The sequence below is a fragment of the Bactrocera tryoni genome, chromosome 5 (assembly GCF_016617805.1).
Source record: "Bactrocera tryoni isolate S06 chromosome 5, CSIRO_BtryS06_freeze2, whole genome shotgun sequence".
Lineage (NCBI taxonomy): Eukaryota > Metazoa > Arthropoda > Insecta > Diptera > Tephritidae > Bactrocera > Bactrocera tryoni.
Genome location: NC_052503.1, coordinates 49,597,279 through 49,614,803, shown reverse-complemented (window position 1 = coordinate 49,614,803; position 17,525 = coordinate 49,597,279).

The window sequence follows — 17,525 nt, the reverse complement described above, 5'->3', positions numbered from 1 at the left end:
CAGTTCAGGTGATATTTGAAAGCAAGCACTTTCCATGGAAGTCTAAATAATATATAATTAATAATCGACGATAACTTATTAAAGTAGATGAAGAATCATAAGTGATGAAAAGGCGCATCCATTGTCCGTTCGCCAATTTGTACAAAATATGTATAGTATATGTATGTTTTCCAGTTGGAAATGGTTTGCATCACTTAATTTACCACTGTAAACAACAATAATGAAAAATTTCGAAAACGAGACCAAAAATTAAAAAAAAGAAATATTTATATAAAATGTACATTCTCATTTAGAAAAAAACTATTTTGTGGCGGTCGATATTTATATATATGCTATTATATTGTATTATTTAACCTTAATATATAAATTTATACTTTTATGCAAAAAATTATATAAATATTTATTAACTCATATAACATACATATATAAGGCACTTAAATTTATATGAACGTCAAATACGTTCACATCTTTATGTATATGGAATTGTAGTGTGCAATTGTTAGCAGCCAAAACACGCTTTGTGCTAAATGCCGAACGCTTTTATATTAATCCGCACTCAGTATGTGTACACAGTTCTTGTTTTCTCAAATTTACACAAAATTATTTTCATCAATTAGTTCATCTTATGTCTTTTGTTGCTTCATTCAATTTGTTTACATTTGATTCAGACTTAAAAAAAGTGAATTATTGCTTGCTATTGCAATGAAAGCGAAAGCAGTTATTTTTATTTGGTTGGTAAATCGAAATATATGAATTAATACAAGAGATAAAAGACAAAAATACATACGAACCAACTAAAAGAAATAATGTGGACACAAATAAAAACAAATAAAAAAATAAATTTCTTTTTCTTTTTGATTTGTTTGAGGAAGGGTTTGGCATATTTTGTTTTAAAGTCCTGAATGAGACATTACCATTAATAACTTATTGTTTCTGGTAAGAAATTATGGTATGTTTGTTTGTGTGTTATCGTTAAAATTATAGACTTACCTTACGTATCTAAACGGGATGAGATATCCGAAATAAACAAAATGGATAGAGCTACTGAAGTCCTGCAGCCTCTCCACCGTTGTGAGTAAGCTTTGAACTACTGTCAAGGCCTTGTCTAATCCGAAGAGACATGACGACCGAGTTGAAATTCAATTCCGGAAATTTACACGGAACCCTTCGGTATACAAAGCCAAACGATGTGTTACCCGACGGCTGCGCAAATCTCAAAAGACTGCACACCACTTACCTTCACCAATGAGGAGGTTCAGAGTGTCATCAACAAGGCAAAATCATCTAGATCCATTGGCCCTGATGGTGTTAACGTGCTGATGCTAAAGCATCTAAGCTCGACGGGAGTGAGCTACTCACCACGGTTCTCAACCTGTCGCTGACCACTCTTCAAATACTCGATGTGTGGAAAATCGGAAAAGTGAACCCACTGCTGAAACCCGCCAACAAAGGGAAGTCCAAGTAGTTCATGGCCATAACCACAAACCACTCTGCGAGAGGACGATCCACGTAGCGTTGCACTTGTCAAAAGCCTTTGACACAGTTAATCACACAATGCTACTTGGGTACACCGAAAAAGAGGTGCACTATGAACTATCTGAGCGGTCGTCAATTGTCTGTACTATTTCGAGGTAAAAACTCCAAAGTGAGAAGAATTAAACAAGGGGTACCGCAGCGTGGTGGCCTCTTCCGTTACTGTTTAATTTCCACATCTCGAATGCTGATGATTGCACGATAATGACGTCGGGCAATGGAATCGATGGCTTGTATTCAAACGAAAACGGCTATCTCTCCGACCTTTCTCGATTCCTCGTTGCACGAAACTTAACACTCCCCCCACTAAATCCACAGCGACCATATTCACAAACTGAACGAAAGAATACAGACTTGACCTTAATATTCCAATCGTTGGCGTTAAGATTTCGATTCTCAATAACCCCAAGATTTTAGGTGTGGCTTTCGACAGTTCTGTTCTGTTCTCTTTCACTTCTCACACGACAGCAACAAAATCCTTCATACGCTAGCCGGCAGCAAATGGGGGAAAACAAAGTAACGTTGTTGGCAACATACCAAGCAATCGACCGGTCGGTCCTCAACAACGCCGCACCAATATGGCCGACTGGATGCAGTGAAACTCAGACGAGGAAGCGGCAAACATGTCATAACATTGCACTCTGGAATACGACAGAATGCCTTTTGTTGTCTCCCAGTTAAGGAGCATAACGAACTCGTCTCCAAGCGGTTTCTGCTGGGTTGCTTTCGCAAAAATCATGGCAGCGGTCACCTGCTTGGAGCGGCACCGCTTTATAGGAGCCTAAAGATGTTCTTCCTCAACTATGTCGACGACATAAAATAATACGACGACCGGACTTCAGACGCAATAAACATCAAACATGCAGTGACCGCCATTTACAGTGGAGCCATTAACAACCTTCACCGACCGTCTATTGGTGAACGGCGTACTTGGAGTCCCCCCATTGCAGATGAAGATCTCAAGATACCGCGAGAAACGAGTGTTTCGTTTTGGATACTTCTGGATACTGTAACAGGTTAAACTCCTGCTTACCTAGGATAGACTCCGACATATAAAACGCATGTCCACATGACAATAGCCACCTCTTTGCATGCTCTGCTAGCCCTAACGCTAACTCCCTTCGATCATCATCATTTCCTATCCATCATAGTGCTATGTAAAAATTGCGTACTTTATATTCTCGCTACATAAAAGGAAAATGTCCACTTTGAAATAAAACTTTTGGCAAATTATCAAACTGTTGGGTTGCTGGGCGATTTCAAGTATTGCAAATCCATTCGACATTCGAAGGTCTGATATCTGTTGGATTAATAGGCTCTACCATTGGGTTTAGAAACCCAAATCGGACTGCTGAATTTACCGTTTATAACCTAGTGAAGAAGCACACATGGGATGAACATTCTTTTTTTATCAAACTTTAAGAACTTATTAATGTAAAGAGGTGATTTTGTAAATCCGATTATCAGACCACTAATGCGTTGGTACTTGACTTCATTATCAAAGGGTTATTCATAAAATATTCAGAATATGTGTAAACAACAACGGCTTTTAAAGTAAAGTGAAAAGTTAAAAATATTTTGGGCTGTGCCGATTTTGTCATAATAAAAACGTAAACCTAATGGATAGAAAATATGGGAGGCCTTATATTTATATTGTAACCACCTAATTGATAATTACTTTATACGAGTACACCAAATCGTTGAGATTGTCAGGCATTGCTTGAAACTTCGCTGCTGTGCTGTGTTCTAAAATGGTAGAACCGAAACTCTGCATTGCGGTTGGTCTCCATTACCACAAAGGAGCTGCCTCGCAAGGAGGAGAGAGTAAACCGAGAAAGATGTGTATCACAAACCTCTCCAGAGGCAAATTCGGGCTACAAGTAGCATTGTACACTTGACATTACAGACTCAAAAAGCACCTGTTTATCATGGGTATGCCAACTGCTGGTTATGCGATATGGAGCCGGAATCTCCTGGACCAGTCCTGGACATCTGTATTTAGTCTGCACAGCAATCTGTAGATCAGGTTTAAGACCCTTGGGTGTATATATCAGAATAGAGATCACATTGCTTCAATAGCATCCAGCAGGTTCCTGGTGCTAGGGCTTTGTTAGTGCGTGTGAAAGAATAGACGGTACAATAGAGGTTGCATTGCAACCATCAATTTATTTCTATTACATTTAGGTGATGAACTTGCTACTAACAGCTCTTAGAATAATAGTACTGTTTTTTTTATCGGAATTGCGGTTCCATTACAGAAACCTGAATAAACATGAACAAAAGTCAAATCACTCGAAATTTATCTTCTTTAGTAATGACAATTATTTTTGACTGCTATTACTATTATATTTTACCTAATCCTTAACAAGACTTCTGTAAGCTGTTGCGTACTACCATACCATTTAAAATCATAAACGGCTAGAAAACTGGCGACCTTTTCTAAAATTCATCTTGTGCACGGTTTTTCTTAAAAAAGAAAATATTTTGAAAATGTCCAATATGAACAACTACTTGAAAGTATAGAAGAAAACCATATTCATCAGCGTTAAAAAGGTGGAATAGGAATCATTTGAGGGGATGTGGGTCATTAGTAGTTTCTCAAGATCAAACTTAAAAATACACAAAAATTAAACGGGGCTACCCGAGGACTTGATTCAAAGATTCAAATACTTCGACTGATTTCAAATAGATCTGCTTACATTTGATCCCCGTTAGTATGGTAAGGGTTATCTGTGCTGTCATCGACGTCAACTAACGGTAGGCCCAGGAAACGGTCTGTTTCGACGGGGTCGGACTAGAGGGAAAAGAGAGTTTGATGAGTGGGGTCGGTAGGGCATGCTAAGAGGTGGTCAGTGTCATGTGGAGACTCATTGCATGCAGGACATATATTGTGTATGTCAGGGTCTATTCTGGATAAGCAACTCGAGCTCTTCGTCTGCGATGGGTGGTGGTTTGACTCCAAGAACGCCATTAACGGGAAGGGAGTCGATAAAGGTGTTAATGGCTCCACTGTGAATGGCTGTCATTACCTGTCGAAAGTCAGTTGCGTCCGACGTCCGGTCGGCGTACTGTACGACGTCGTCGACGTATTCAAGGAATGACCTTTTGATGCTCCTAGGAGGCTGTTCCGCTCCAAGCAGATGGCTGCAAGGGTGATTTTCACGGGAACATCCTAGCAGGAACTGCTTGGAGAGGAGTTCATTATGCTGCTTAACTGAGAGCATAAGCGTCTCACTGTGAGCCAGAGGGGAGCTATGTTGCCTGTTTGAGTTCCTAGGGACCGTGGAGGTCCTCTGTTGACTACTCGGGGTGAGTGGCAGCGCAGCGCACGAACTAGTATTGCGGAGGCAACATGGGGCCACGTAACTCGTGGTCCACTCCCTATGAGTCTTAAGGTCTAAGCAGGTCTTAAGATGGCTCCTTCCATTGCATGTTTTACACCTGACCGAGGTGGAGTTAGGATGGAGCCTTTTTGCGCAAACGCAGCAGAAAAATTCCTCCGGACCCGGGTTGGACTCAATGCAACACTGCTGCAAGGCATTGCTCCAATGATGACAAACACAAATTAACACTCACCGATCCAAACGGGGTTAGATCGCCGAAAAAACAGCTCTTGGTCGGATGAAATCCGAGTAAATTCCGGTGCGTAGAACTGGCTGTCGTGGTAATTTGATGTCTCTCAATGCATGCTACCATAATTATATTTTTAATAACGAAGAAGGAAGCACATCGAACCGAAAACCCCACAAAAAACAGATTTCTGATTGTGCCTGACAACATCCGCTGTTTTATACACTCATATTACCTTACATTGCAAATAAAATGCACGCCTTCTCCAAGTAGAATTCCAATAAATGCCGGTGGTCCAAGACCATTACAATCTACAAATTTTTTAATAACTACGTTCTTTGACAGCATTAACTTGACAAAGTCTTCGCGACAGTAGCAATTATCTTTTTATCACGTTATTTAAGAACACTAACAAACACATTGACACATCGAGAATCCATCAATCATTGGTGGCGAACACACAGGTCAACGCGACTGCAAATACCTGCATAACATCATATTTGTTAAGGCCAATATAACAATTCCGGCACCTTTGGAATGCCTGAAGTCAATTCTGCATCATCACTCAGTCCGGAAGATGCCACACTTGACCAAAGTGGCGAACACCCTTCTTCCGCTACACTTGAATATGAGGGGAAAATAAAATTGAATGAATACACAAGCGCGTTACCGTAAAGCAATTCGGCGTATACCTCAAGCCCAAGCTGCCAGATTTGGAATTGAGATTATGTAAAACACCCAGACTTGATCGCGACTGGATCCACCCGTTGATAGCCACACTTCATTGGTCGAAATTCATTTAAACGAGCACTATATTCGAACATTTGTTTATGAGTATGTGTTGCTTAACAAGTCAACGCAGCCATTGCGTCTCTTTGGTGTGGCAAGTGAGAGCCTATTTGCTTGATCACACTGAAGTGTGCGCACGGGATCACTTGCACTTAGCCCGAACGAGTGCCATAAGACTCCACATTGTTACGGGCTATTCGGTTGGCAACTTATTTAACTGAAAATTTAAGCCGAATCACGTTTCGTTCAACAAAGCGACAGTTCTCGCTACGAGTATGTGTGTATGGAAAAGTACCCTTTCAGAAACATATCCAAAAATGATCCAACTTCATTTGGTGATCGTGCTCTTTAACGCTGGCTGTCGTTATTGCTGTTGTTGTTGTTGTTATTGCGCATAATGACAGCATTGAATAATTTGGTAAATTTGTGCCAATTCATGCGCATTGATAGCACGAATGCGTTAATTGTCAGCGGGACAAGTCATCAACGTGTCAGCGTAACTGCGTCCCTGCCCCTGTACTGTGTGCCAGCAGCACATCCCCCACTTCAGCGACCTAAAGGCAGTCAAGCGTTCGACGTTCTTCATTCATTCATGCAATCCATCCGCACAAGTGCCTTAGCAACCGCCGAGGGCTTTAGGCTCTTACAACGGTCCGCATATCACTATCATCAGTGTCGTTGACGATGACTAAGCCGCAGTGCAGTTTGTTGGCGTGGCTGGTGATCGCGACGACACTCGTTTGCCGTCATTTGCGGACTTAAATGCACTTGTTCGGCATGAAGTGGATTGAATGTGCTGCACTTCATCGACCCAATGCCGCAGTCCCTTTTGGGGACACCCGCACGTATTTACAAAAACGTGGAGACCCAAGTGTGTTGATCTGTACTGGCAATACTTAGATATTTGTTTATTTTTATTTGGTTTTTATTTCGTTCTTAACAGATAATAGGGTAGTTCATAAATTTTCGCCGCGTCATCATTCACCTCCAACGATCGTGCCATTGTTCGCGCAGATCGATCTTGTGTGTGGCATTAAACGAAAAGGCGTTAAATTGTTGGCTGGCAAGAAGATATTGAATGAAATTCTGCTGCTACTTTCATAGCGTCATCCGCTGCTCTATTATTATACGAACCAATAAAGCATTTGAATGTGCTCTACTCTACAAGGTTATAATAAAATCTATAAAATGAAAATTGCTCAAGTATTTTTGTTTGGCCCCTATTTTGACAGTCTTCAACGGTCATTCAGTTACAGTCTACTCCAAAAGTGTTGCTAATTACTTTGCATTGTTTTAATCATTGGATAAGTTAGAATAAATGCAGTAATTAGGAGACAAGTGGCAAAGTTATTTTACAAACTCGTAGGTTCGCTACAGTCTTGTTACAGCTATAAATCTTCCGATTAATTTTTATGAACCGTTTCCTGCAGGCCAAAGTCACTAGCCTAGTTATTTTGGTTTCTTTCGATACCTTTCGGATATGCTGCCGGTCAATATCGACAGTGATCTCACAAAGCTTAATTTGTGGCCGATCGTTATATATTCATCTGCTAATGAATAGCTTGAAAGAATTTTAAATAAACAATCAGCAATCGGTTATAGCCGAGTTTACAACAACGCGCCAGTCGTTTTGCTTTTTCGGTGTTTGGCGCTAATTGGAGATTCCAAGTATAGCTAGGCCCTTCTCTAACAGGTCTTTTCCACGGAGTGGAGGTCTTCCTCTTCCCCTACTTCCCCAGGCGGACCCAGCGTCGAATACTCTGAAATGCGGACTGCAGTATTCGCCGTTGCCAAAGCGCAAAGGACTATAAATCTTCCGCAGAATCTTTCTCTTCAAAACTCGTAACGCCGACTCATCAAATGTTGTCATCGTCCGTGCCTCTGTACTATATATCAGGACGGTGATGATAAGTGACTTGTAAAATTTGGTATTTGTTTGTCGAGAGAATACTTTACTTCTCAATTGCCTATTCAGTCCGAAGTAGCACCTGTTGGCAATAGTTATTCTGAGATGGATTTCGAGACTGACATTGCTGTTGCTGTCAACACTGGTTCCAAGATAGACGTAATTATCTACGACTTCGAAGTTATGACTGTTTATTTGATGACAAAATATTTTCGTCTTGTCCTTGGTCACTACCTGACCCTTTTGCTTTGCTTCCGCATCCAGTCTGTCAGCAGCTGTATACTCTTATAGAAGATTGTACCTTCTATATTTCGATTTGTTACTCGAATTATTTTCTCCAAGAGTAGATTAAAGAAGTCGGACGATAGCGAAAAAAACAGAAATGTTCTCTCAATAAATCTATTGATTGATCCGATGTGTTGAAAGTGGCGCCATTTTGTTGAAATCCAATGTCGCCGAGATCTTGAGCTTAAATTTTAGGCATCAAATAGTCGGTTACAATGTCACGATCACCATTACGGTTACGTTCTCACCGACATCATTTTTGAAGAAATATGGTTGAAAGATTCCACCGGCCCACAAACCACACCAAACCATTGATTTATCTGGATGAAATGACAACTATTCGTTCCAAATGCGGAAATTTTTCTTGTATACATACTCATTGAGCTAGAAATGAGCCTCAACGCTGAACAAAACTTGTCTAGAAAACGTCTTGGAACTATTGAAGAGTTCATAGACTCGTCGTCGTTTCATACGAACGGCGCTGAATCCACTCTCTACGGTCTTCGTGTACACTATCAGCTGCGGTTGCTATATTTTCTGCAATGCGTGCTGGACGTGGTCCATTCGTTCGAATATTACCCAATAATGAATGCTGGCTCTCAAGAAGCTTGATGGTGTTGCGAGTAGTTGTCGTCAATGCCGTATGTAATGTAAATTTTTCGTGAATTTTATTAACGTTTCGTTTAAAAATTCAAGAATAATTTAACGGCACGACAGTTACATATTAATTTTAATTATTTATCACTTAGAAATCGGCCAAGTAGACTAGCAGGTTTCTATAGGCGTGAGTTCATCACAATGATGGCAAAAATGATTGATTCCTTTCTTTTGAACATTTTCTTTTGCAAAAATCATTATTTGCGAACACATGCACATGCATGCCGTTACTAAATACCGATATTTATACACATATGTAAATACTTATTTACCTCGTCGTACTGATGGCATTCGGTAATCCTTTTAAGCGGGACAAGGCGACACATATTAGACGGTCATAAAGCCACCTACAGTAGCAGTGGTCACGTTGTGTCCGGCTCGTGAATATACACACATTATGTCGGTTAAATGGAACTCATATGCGGCCAGAGATATTCATATGTATACATATGTTTTTGCTTAAATATTTATGCGATATTAAAATATGAATTGACACCTTAAAAGGAAGATCCTTGCGGTCGATCAGCGTCGCTTAGATAAACAATATTAACGCCGCAGGCATCTTTCTTCGCTGACGAGCATCCTGTCTACACGGCGACAAGGTTTAATATCGTTTTCACATTTGCAAAACTGTGGATTATGCAAGTACATACACATACATGCGTATATGAAGGTATGTGCGTGCCAGACTGCGTGGTCAACACTTCAATTCTTAGCGGGAATCTTATTTGTAAAGTCATTTTGTGCAAACAAATCTCCTGTTTTTCTATTTTCATAGCTTAAAGATTTGACTGCCAAATTTTCATTGTCTGATACATACATACATATGTACATAGACTTAGATCTGTGTGTGCATATTTTAATGCCATTTGCGTGTCTATTAGAATCGGCTGCGAAATGCCAAACGCTTTGTCCGAACATAAACATATGTTTTGACTTTCCAACAAGTGGGAATTTTTCGCATTTTAATTTTTCTGAATTGGCAGTGTTTTGGATTTTCTAAGCTTAGCTTGGATTGACTTTCAACTTTCCAACTTTTTGGTATTTTGGTTATTTCCGTTTTAGAGATTATGATCGGTAATTTCATATCTTCATCAGATATTTCATGAAACCGCTAGGACGGAATGGCATAAGCGATAATATAGTACATACTATGTATATATGGATTTATTGGATGTACTATATGTAGGTAATTTTCAAAGAAAAGGGTAGGGAAGGAAGTCGTGTGTAACCGGACATTTTATACTCTCGCAACTTGCAAGGAAATGGAGGGAACTATTCTCCTCCCTACTGCATGGCAGTAAATGCATAACGCCAGGAGATGAACTCTATTCCCCAATCGATGATGATGGAGTGGACGTTCCATTGCCCGACCATGAAGAAGTGCGAATAGCAGTTATAAGTACGTCTGAAGAGCAAGAAAGCGGCGGTGGCCGATGGATTGACGGCCGAGCTATTCAAATACGGCGGCGAAGAACTGATAAGAAGCATGTATTAGCTTCTTTATACAAGTAGAATATGGTCGGACGAAAGCAAGCCCGCCGATTGGAATGTAAGTGTGCTTTGCCCAATACAAAAAAAGGAAAAAAGGGGGACCCACAATCTACGCCAACTACCGTGGGATAAGCCTCCTCAACATCGCAAATAAGGTTCTATCGATCGTATTGTGTGAAAGATTAAGGCCCACCGTCAACAAACTGATTGAACCTTATTTGTGTGGCTTTCTCTCCTTCATTGGCGTAGACACCGCTTGCACGGTTATAGCAGAGTTTACAGCAGGGCGCTAGTCGTTCTTCCTTTTCGCTGTTTGGCGCCAATTGGCGATTCCGAATGTAGCCAAGTACTTATCCACTTGGTCTTTTCCACGAAGTGGAGGTCTTCCTCTTTCTCAGTTTCCCTCGGCGGGTACTGCGTCGAAAACTCTCAGAGCTGGAGTGTTTTCATCCATTCGGACGACATGACCTAACCAGCGTAGTCGCTGTCTCTTAATTCGCTGAACTATGTCAATGTCGTCGTATATCTCATACAGCTCTTCGTTCTATCGAATGCGATATTCGCCGTTGCCAATGCGCAAAGAACCATAAATCTTCCGCAGAATCTTACTCTCAAAAACTCGTAACGTCGACTCATCAGATGTTGTCATCGTCCATGCTTCTGCGTGATTTATAGAGTTTGGGGTTTTCGTCGTGAGAGGACTTTACTTCTCAATTGTTTACTTGCAGTGTGGCTTTAGGCCTGGAAAATCGATAACTGACCAGATATTCACCATGCGCCAAATCTTGGAAAAGACCCGTGAAAAGAAGATCGACACACACCACCCCCTGGCCGATTTCATAGGTGATCTTAATAGTACGAAAAGGAGCTGCCTCTATGCCGCTATGTCAAAATTTGGTATCCCCGCAAAACTAATACGACTGTGTAAACTGACGTTGAGAATACCAAAATCTTCATCAGAATCGGGATGGACGTCTCCGAGGTTATGACGGACTTCCCCCTTTGAGTATGGGTTAGAAGTTACCAGTGGTAAGGTATGCCTGTAGTAAAAAGCATATGCACTATGTCTTTCTTTCTGGGCTTGCCTTGAAATGTCAGCATAGTCTATGTCAGAGATAGTTCTATAATACTCAGCTTCAAATGATATGAAATACCTAATATAAAAAAATCTGAAGTTCAAGCGACAAATGTCACCAGTCATTGAGGTGTCGGCGCTCAACTGGTAATATCAAAAGCCAAAAGGTCTTACCAGAGACTTTAACCTGGCACCATGGGAAGCAGTTAGCCTTTAGAGTTTTCCCCAATCATAGGGCTTGGACTTTTGTGGAGATTCGTGGTGGCTGTGGTTGAAACCTAAAGTCAGGTAGGGTTGAAAAATTCAACCCGGTTCCAAAGTACGGCAGAGGTTTTAGATCGGCCTCGAACCCGACCAATGTGGGAAACGAATCCTAAACGAATTGGTACCAAAAATACGTGCCCAAAAAATAAGGTGACATTGTATTTATTTTGAAAATTCTTTATTTATTCTTCCAAATCAATTTCATCCCCTTCAAAGTAATCCCCTCCCGATGCAATGGACTTATGCCAACGGATTTTCCAATCTTCGAAACACTGGTTGTAGTCACTTTCCGGGATGGCCTTCAGTTCCGTCTTCGCTGCGGCTTGAATTTCCTCTATCGTATAAAAACGGTGTCCCCCGAGCGGTGTTTTGAGCTCGGTGAACAGCCAGAAGTCGCACGGTGCCAGATCAGATGAATACGGTGGTTGCGGAACGATATGGGTTGAGTTTTTGGCGAAATGATCACGAATTACGAGGGCAGTATGGGATGGTGCATTATCGTGGTGTAAAAACCAAGAATTGTCTTTCCACAATTCCCGCCTTTTTAGGCAGATAGCGTTACGCAAACGACGCATAACGTTCAAATAATATTCCTTGATTTTTGAGTGACTTTGGCGCGATTTTTTTGGTCTCGGCTCACTTTTGGCACGATATTGGCTCGATTGAACGGTTGTTTCGGGGTCGTAAGCATAGATCCAAGTCTCATCGCCAGTTATAATGCGTTTTATGACACCCTGGTAGTCGGAAAGCATCGTTTCACACACTTCAACGCGACGCCTTTTTTCCAAAAAATTCAATGTTTTCGGTACCAGTCGAGATTTGACGCGCTTGAAGCCAAAAACATCCTTCAAAATGGTATTGGCTGAGCCTTTCGATATGCCAACTTCATCAGCAAGGTCTCTAATTGTTAATTGACGATTTTTCAACACCAAATCTTTGATTTGTTGAACGTGAGCTTCGTCGTTTGAGGTTGATGGTCGCCCTGGACGCTCTTCGTCTTCGACACGTTCACGGCCGGCGTGGAACTCACTATACCACTTGTAAACATTTTTTTTATACATAGCCTCATCACCAAAGGCTTTCTGCACCATCCTCAACGTATCCGCAGCAGAAAATTGATTCCGTAAACAAAATTTTATGCAAATTCTTTGCTCAACAAATTTCGGCATCGCAAAAACCGAAAAACTCACTTATAGCAGCTCACAAAACGACACGTATCTCCAACAGTAATGAATATTTTGACATGAAATTTGACATAACTGTGACTGACAGTACCACCAACCTAAAAAAAAATAATTCTCCAAATGCTTCGACGCGCGCAGTTTAAATTCAAATGTCACCTTATTTTTTGGGCACAGTTGTATATTTTTGGGGCGCTGATCAACGAGATTTAAGAGTACCGACGCTCTCGTTAAGATATTTGCGAAACCGTTAGTTTTCTCGCGAGAGGATCATTCGAAAACAGAGAGGTAAAACTCTTCGAATGGATAAAAATTCCAATGAGCTATTTTGTGATTATATATCAATATCCACGGGGTTGAAATATGAACATATTCAACATTAAAAAATGTTGTTAATCAAAGGCGTAATTTACCTTAAGCTCTCAAAAGTTTGATGGTGTTTAAAAATATTTTTATGAAGTCGCTCAATCGTTCGAAGGCCGCAAAAACTTACTTATGTATGTGGTCGTTCATAATTTTATGGCATACTCTGTTAAATTCCAATGACAAAGTGCCTTGCAGCAGCCTATATCTGCAGTTATTTCTTACCATTTTCTCTTTAATTAGTCTCCACGTTACCTAAAACTTAGGAATACAAACTATTTCGTTTGACATTTTTAATTCACAGTTCACTTATATAACAGTATACCCCTTTCACTGGCAACAAAAGCTCTGTCGAAGATTTTCAAAAATGCTCTTACCCAATAAATATTACATACAAAAAATAACATCCGGTTTATAGCGTTTTAGCACAATCAAAACAATTTCAACTCGCCAACCAAGAGAATTCAATGAATTAAAAAATTCGTTCATTCAAGAGAATTTACCGTAAATCGAAAAGGTGGGCTGTGGGAAAACACCAATCTGTCAATCAATGTGTGTGAAATGTTTGCAGGTGCATTAAAAAGGGCCGGTCGCCTCACATACACATGCACACTAACATACATACATGTGTATTAATGTATACTTTTCAATATTTATCGGTACTCTGAAAAGTATATTTTCGAAATACATACAGACAGAACTCAATAGCGGTGTGGTTGTTGGTGGCACCTGCTTGAAAACACTTCCATGAATGAGCTGGTGGTTAGTGGCTGCCTTTTCGGCAATAAAATAAGAAGAAATGCACAATTTCATTTCAAGTAGTACATATGTAGATACATATGTACAAGTTTGTAACAAAGATTGTGACTAGCTGTGATTTTATTTGTAGACGCGTGTGTGTTTGTGCTCTTAAAGACAACGCACAATTTAAGTGGAATTTTTTATGGATCTTTCGAATTTTTCTTCAAAACAAAAATGATTTTTATTGATTTTCCCTTTGATTAATTCACTTTACTTCTTTAGCGGCATAAAGTCAAAAGGCAGGCGCGCGAAGTGGGTGTTGCGGACCAGCACGCTTCTAAGCTTCAAAGCGTTTTCAAGGTGAAAATCGTGTGGCACACTTCAAATCGATAAATAAAAACTAAAAACTGAATAACAAAACAGAACACTTCTGCTTAAAAAAAGCAAATCTTTCAATGAATAAATACGAAAATTTACGAAGAGGCGGAAAGGAGCCGATAGAAAAATAGCAAAAAGTATGAATTCGCAGAATTCTCAAAAGGTGGCGGCGGAGCGTTGAGGCAGTGCTCAAAACTCAAACTACCAACTAGTGTGTGTGTGTGTATTAGCAATTCACCGCGTAATGGTTGTCTTCGATCGTTGATCTACTGATGAATCTGTACGATCCACTGCTGCCACATTGACGCCAGGCAATCATAAATTCGACTGCTGGCTGCCACACGCTCTGCTATGAAGTTGTAAATTTATAGACTTATTTATATTTATAAACGTTTATGCGTCGGCGCTGCTATTGTGCTGCATACAGCCATGCAAACATAGATTTATGGATATAGAGTTCTCCCCTTAAACAGACGGGAGTTCGGAGCGCACATAAACTTCATATATGGATTGTCGCGATCTTGCTGCATGATTGCATTATACCGTTAAGCAAATTGAGTATGTAATTTTTCGCAAAAAATAAAATACATACATACAAACGTACATTGGATTATATGGACGAGTGCTTATAGCGGGTGGCACACGCGTGCCATTTACTGCCACTGTGTTAATTCGACTTTTTCTCCTTTTTCTGATTTCACGAAGGGGTTGCCTTAACGCAGTCTGCTTTGATCTTCAGCGATCGCTGCTTGCTGCAGGCAAGCTGTTGATATACATAATTACAAACACTCTCGACCTATCGCCCTCAATCACAATCGCTGGCTATTTAACACTCGAGTGAGTCAAAGTCGTTGAATTGCTGTGTTTGGATAAATGACGCGAGCGATCGTTGCGACTTGTAATAAAAATCTCAATTCTACTACAAATAGGTATTAATTTGTACTCGGTATCACGTTGAACTGCAATGCAAATGTGGCCGGAATTGTCGCATTTGGGACGAAGAATAACCTGAAGACATTCAAGAGCTGTCATTTCATCATACAAAACAACGGTTTTGTGTGTTATGTGAGCTGCTGGAATCATCGGTCCAAATTTCTTCAAAAAAGATGCCAGTGAGAATGTAACTGTCAATGGTGACCGTTATCGCGTCATGAAAACCGACTATTTCATGCCTGAAATTGAAGCCGTGATATCGGCGACATTTTTTTCAACTTCCGACAATCGCATCAAATAATGAATTACTTAAGACAATACTTCGGTGAGCAGAAAATTTCACGTTTTGGGCCAGTCGATTGGCCAGCAAGATCGTGTGATACCACACCGTTAGACTTTTTTCCGTGGGGATATGTAAAGTCTAAATTGTATGCGGACAACCCGCTTCGATTCAGGCCTTGAAACAAAACATCACGAGTGTCATTCGCCAGTTGCGAGTCGAAATGCTCAAATAAGTCATCGGCCAATTGGACTCAACGGATGGACCATCTGAGACATAGCGGCGGCCAACATCTGAAAGAGGTAGCTTCACAAAATAAATGCCAGAGAATATTTTTTTCGAACGATAATAAAGAATCCCCATTAAATTTGAAGTGTCTGCATTTTTTATTTAAAAAAATAGGGAACCTCGAAATGGATTACCCTTTAGATGTAAGAAAAAATGGAAACCAACATATTTTGTCTTGGCAGTCACTGCAGCCGAACAATAACACAACTGCCGCACTGTAAACTAGTCTCAATACTTCAGCAAATCTAGAGCTGTTTGCCGGGTTAATTGGAACATGCGTTTCTGCCATTGGATTAAAATAGACTTCGAGATAAATTATTTAGACTAAAGGAAGGCGTCAAATGCTTCATTATGCGGCTTTTCAAAACACCCCTTTAGCTTTATGAATATACAGTTGTCGTTTTTTTGCAAACATTTGTGAAAAAGTGCGAAAATTCTAAGGAAGAAAAGAGGTGTAATCTGCAATGTCGGCACTTTGTAACCACATCAATGGCAATGATTGAGATATGGATTTTAACCAAGACATTTATGTGGTTAAATTGTTGCCAAATGATATGAGCAATGTTGGAAGTAAGGAATATATGAGGAATCTTTACTCATATTTTGATGCTCCTTAATGAAATTATTCAAAATTAGCTAAAATTTTAAGACGCTGAATCTTGTCGTACGCTGGTTGTATGGAGGAGGGTGAGGTGGAAACTTTATCCTCCATTGTCCGGCCTTTGCAAGATGAGATTGCCTTCGGCGAACCAGAAGAAGCCGAAAATGATATTCATCTTCTTCTTTATTGGCGAAGACACCGCTTAAGCTTTTCACTGTTGGGAGTCAATCTGACATTCCAAGTGCAGCTGTGTCCTTCTCTATCTAGTCTTTCCAAGGGAGTGGTGGTATTGGAGGTATTTCTCTTCCTCTACTTTCCTTGGCCTGTACTGCGTCGAATACGACATGACCTAGCCAGCGTAGCCGCTGCCTCTTAATTTGCAGAAATATGTCGATGTCGTCCTATATCTCATACTGCTCATCGTTTCATCGACTGCGGTGTTCGCCGTTGCCAATGCGAAAAGGACTATAAATCTTTCTCAGAACCTTTCTCTCGAAAATTCGTAATGTGAACTCATCAGATGTTGTCATCATTGATGCTTCTGCACCATATATCACAAGAATGATGAGTGACTTGTAGAGTTTGGTCTTTGTTCGTCGAGAGAGGACTTTACTTCTCAATTGCCTACTCAGTCTGAAGCAGCACCTGTTGGCAAGAGTTTTATCAGCTGTATTTTTGGGACTGACGTTGTTGTTGCTGTTAAAACTGCTTCCAAGATAGACGAAATGATCTACGGAAGCCAAGTCGCGAATGCGACGACTGTTTGTTTGATACCCTCGTTCACTACCAGACCAATTTGCTTCGCTTTCTCGTTTTCTTATCCATTCAGGAAAAAGCAGAACTAACGGCGCGGTTGTTGAGGCTAGTGATATCAATATCATCGGCGACGTAAGCGTCTATTCAGCTCTGCAGCTTGAATTATTTTCTCCAGGAGTAGATTGAAGAAGTTGCACGATAAGGAGTCGTGTTTTATATCCAACAGCTCGGAGACGACCTTCCCGATCCTGACGGACCATTTCGTTTTGCTCAACGTCAGTTTACACAGCCGTATTACTTTTGCGGAGATACTAAATTCACACATCAGGTAGCTCCTTTTTGTACTGTTAAAAGCAGCTTTGAAATCGACGAAAAGGTGGTGTGTGTCGATCCTTTTTGATGATCCAGTACCGACGTTCTAAGCTGTCCAA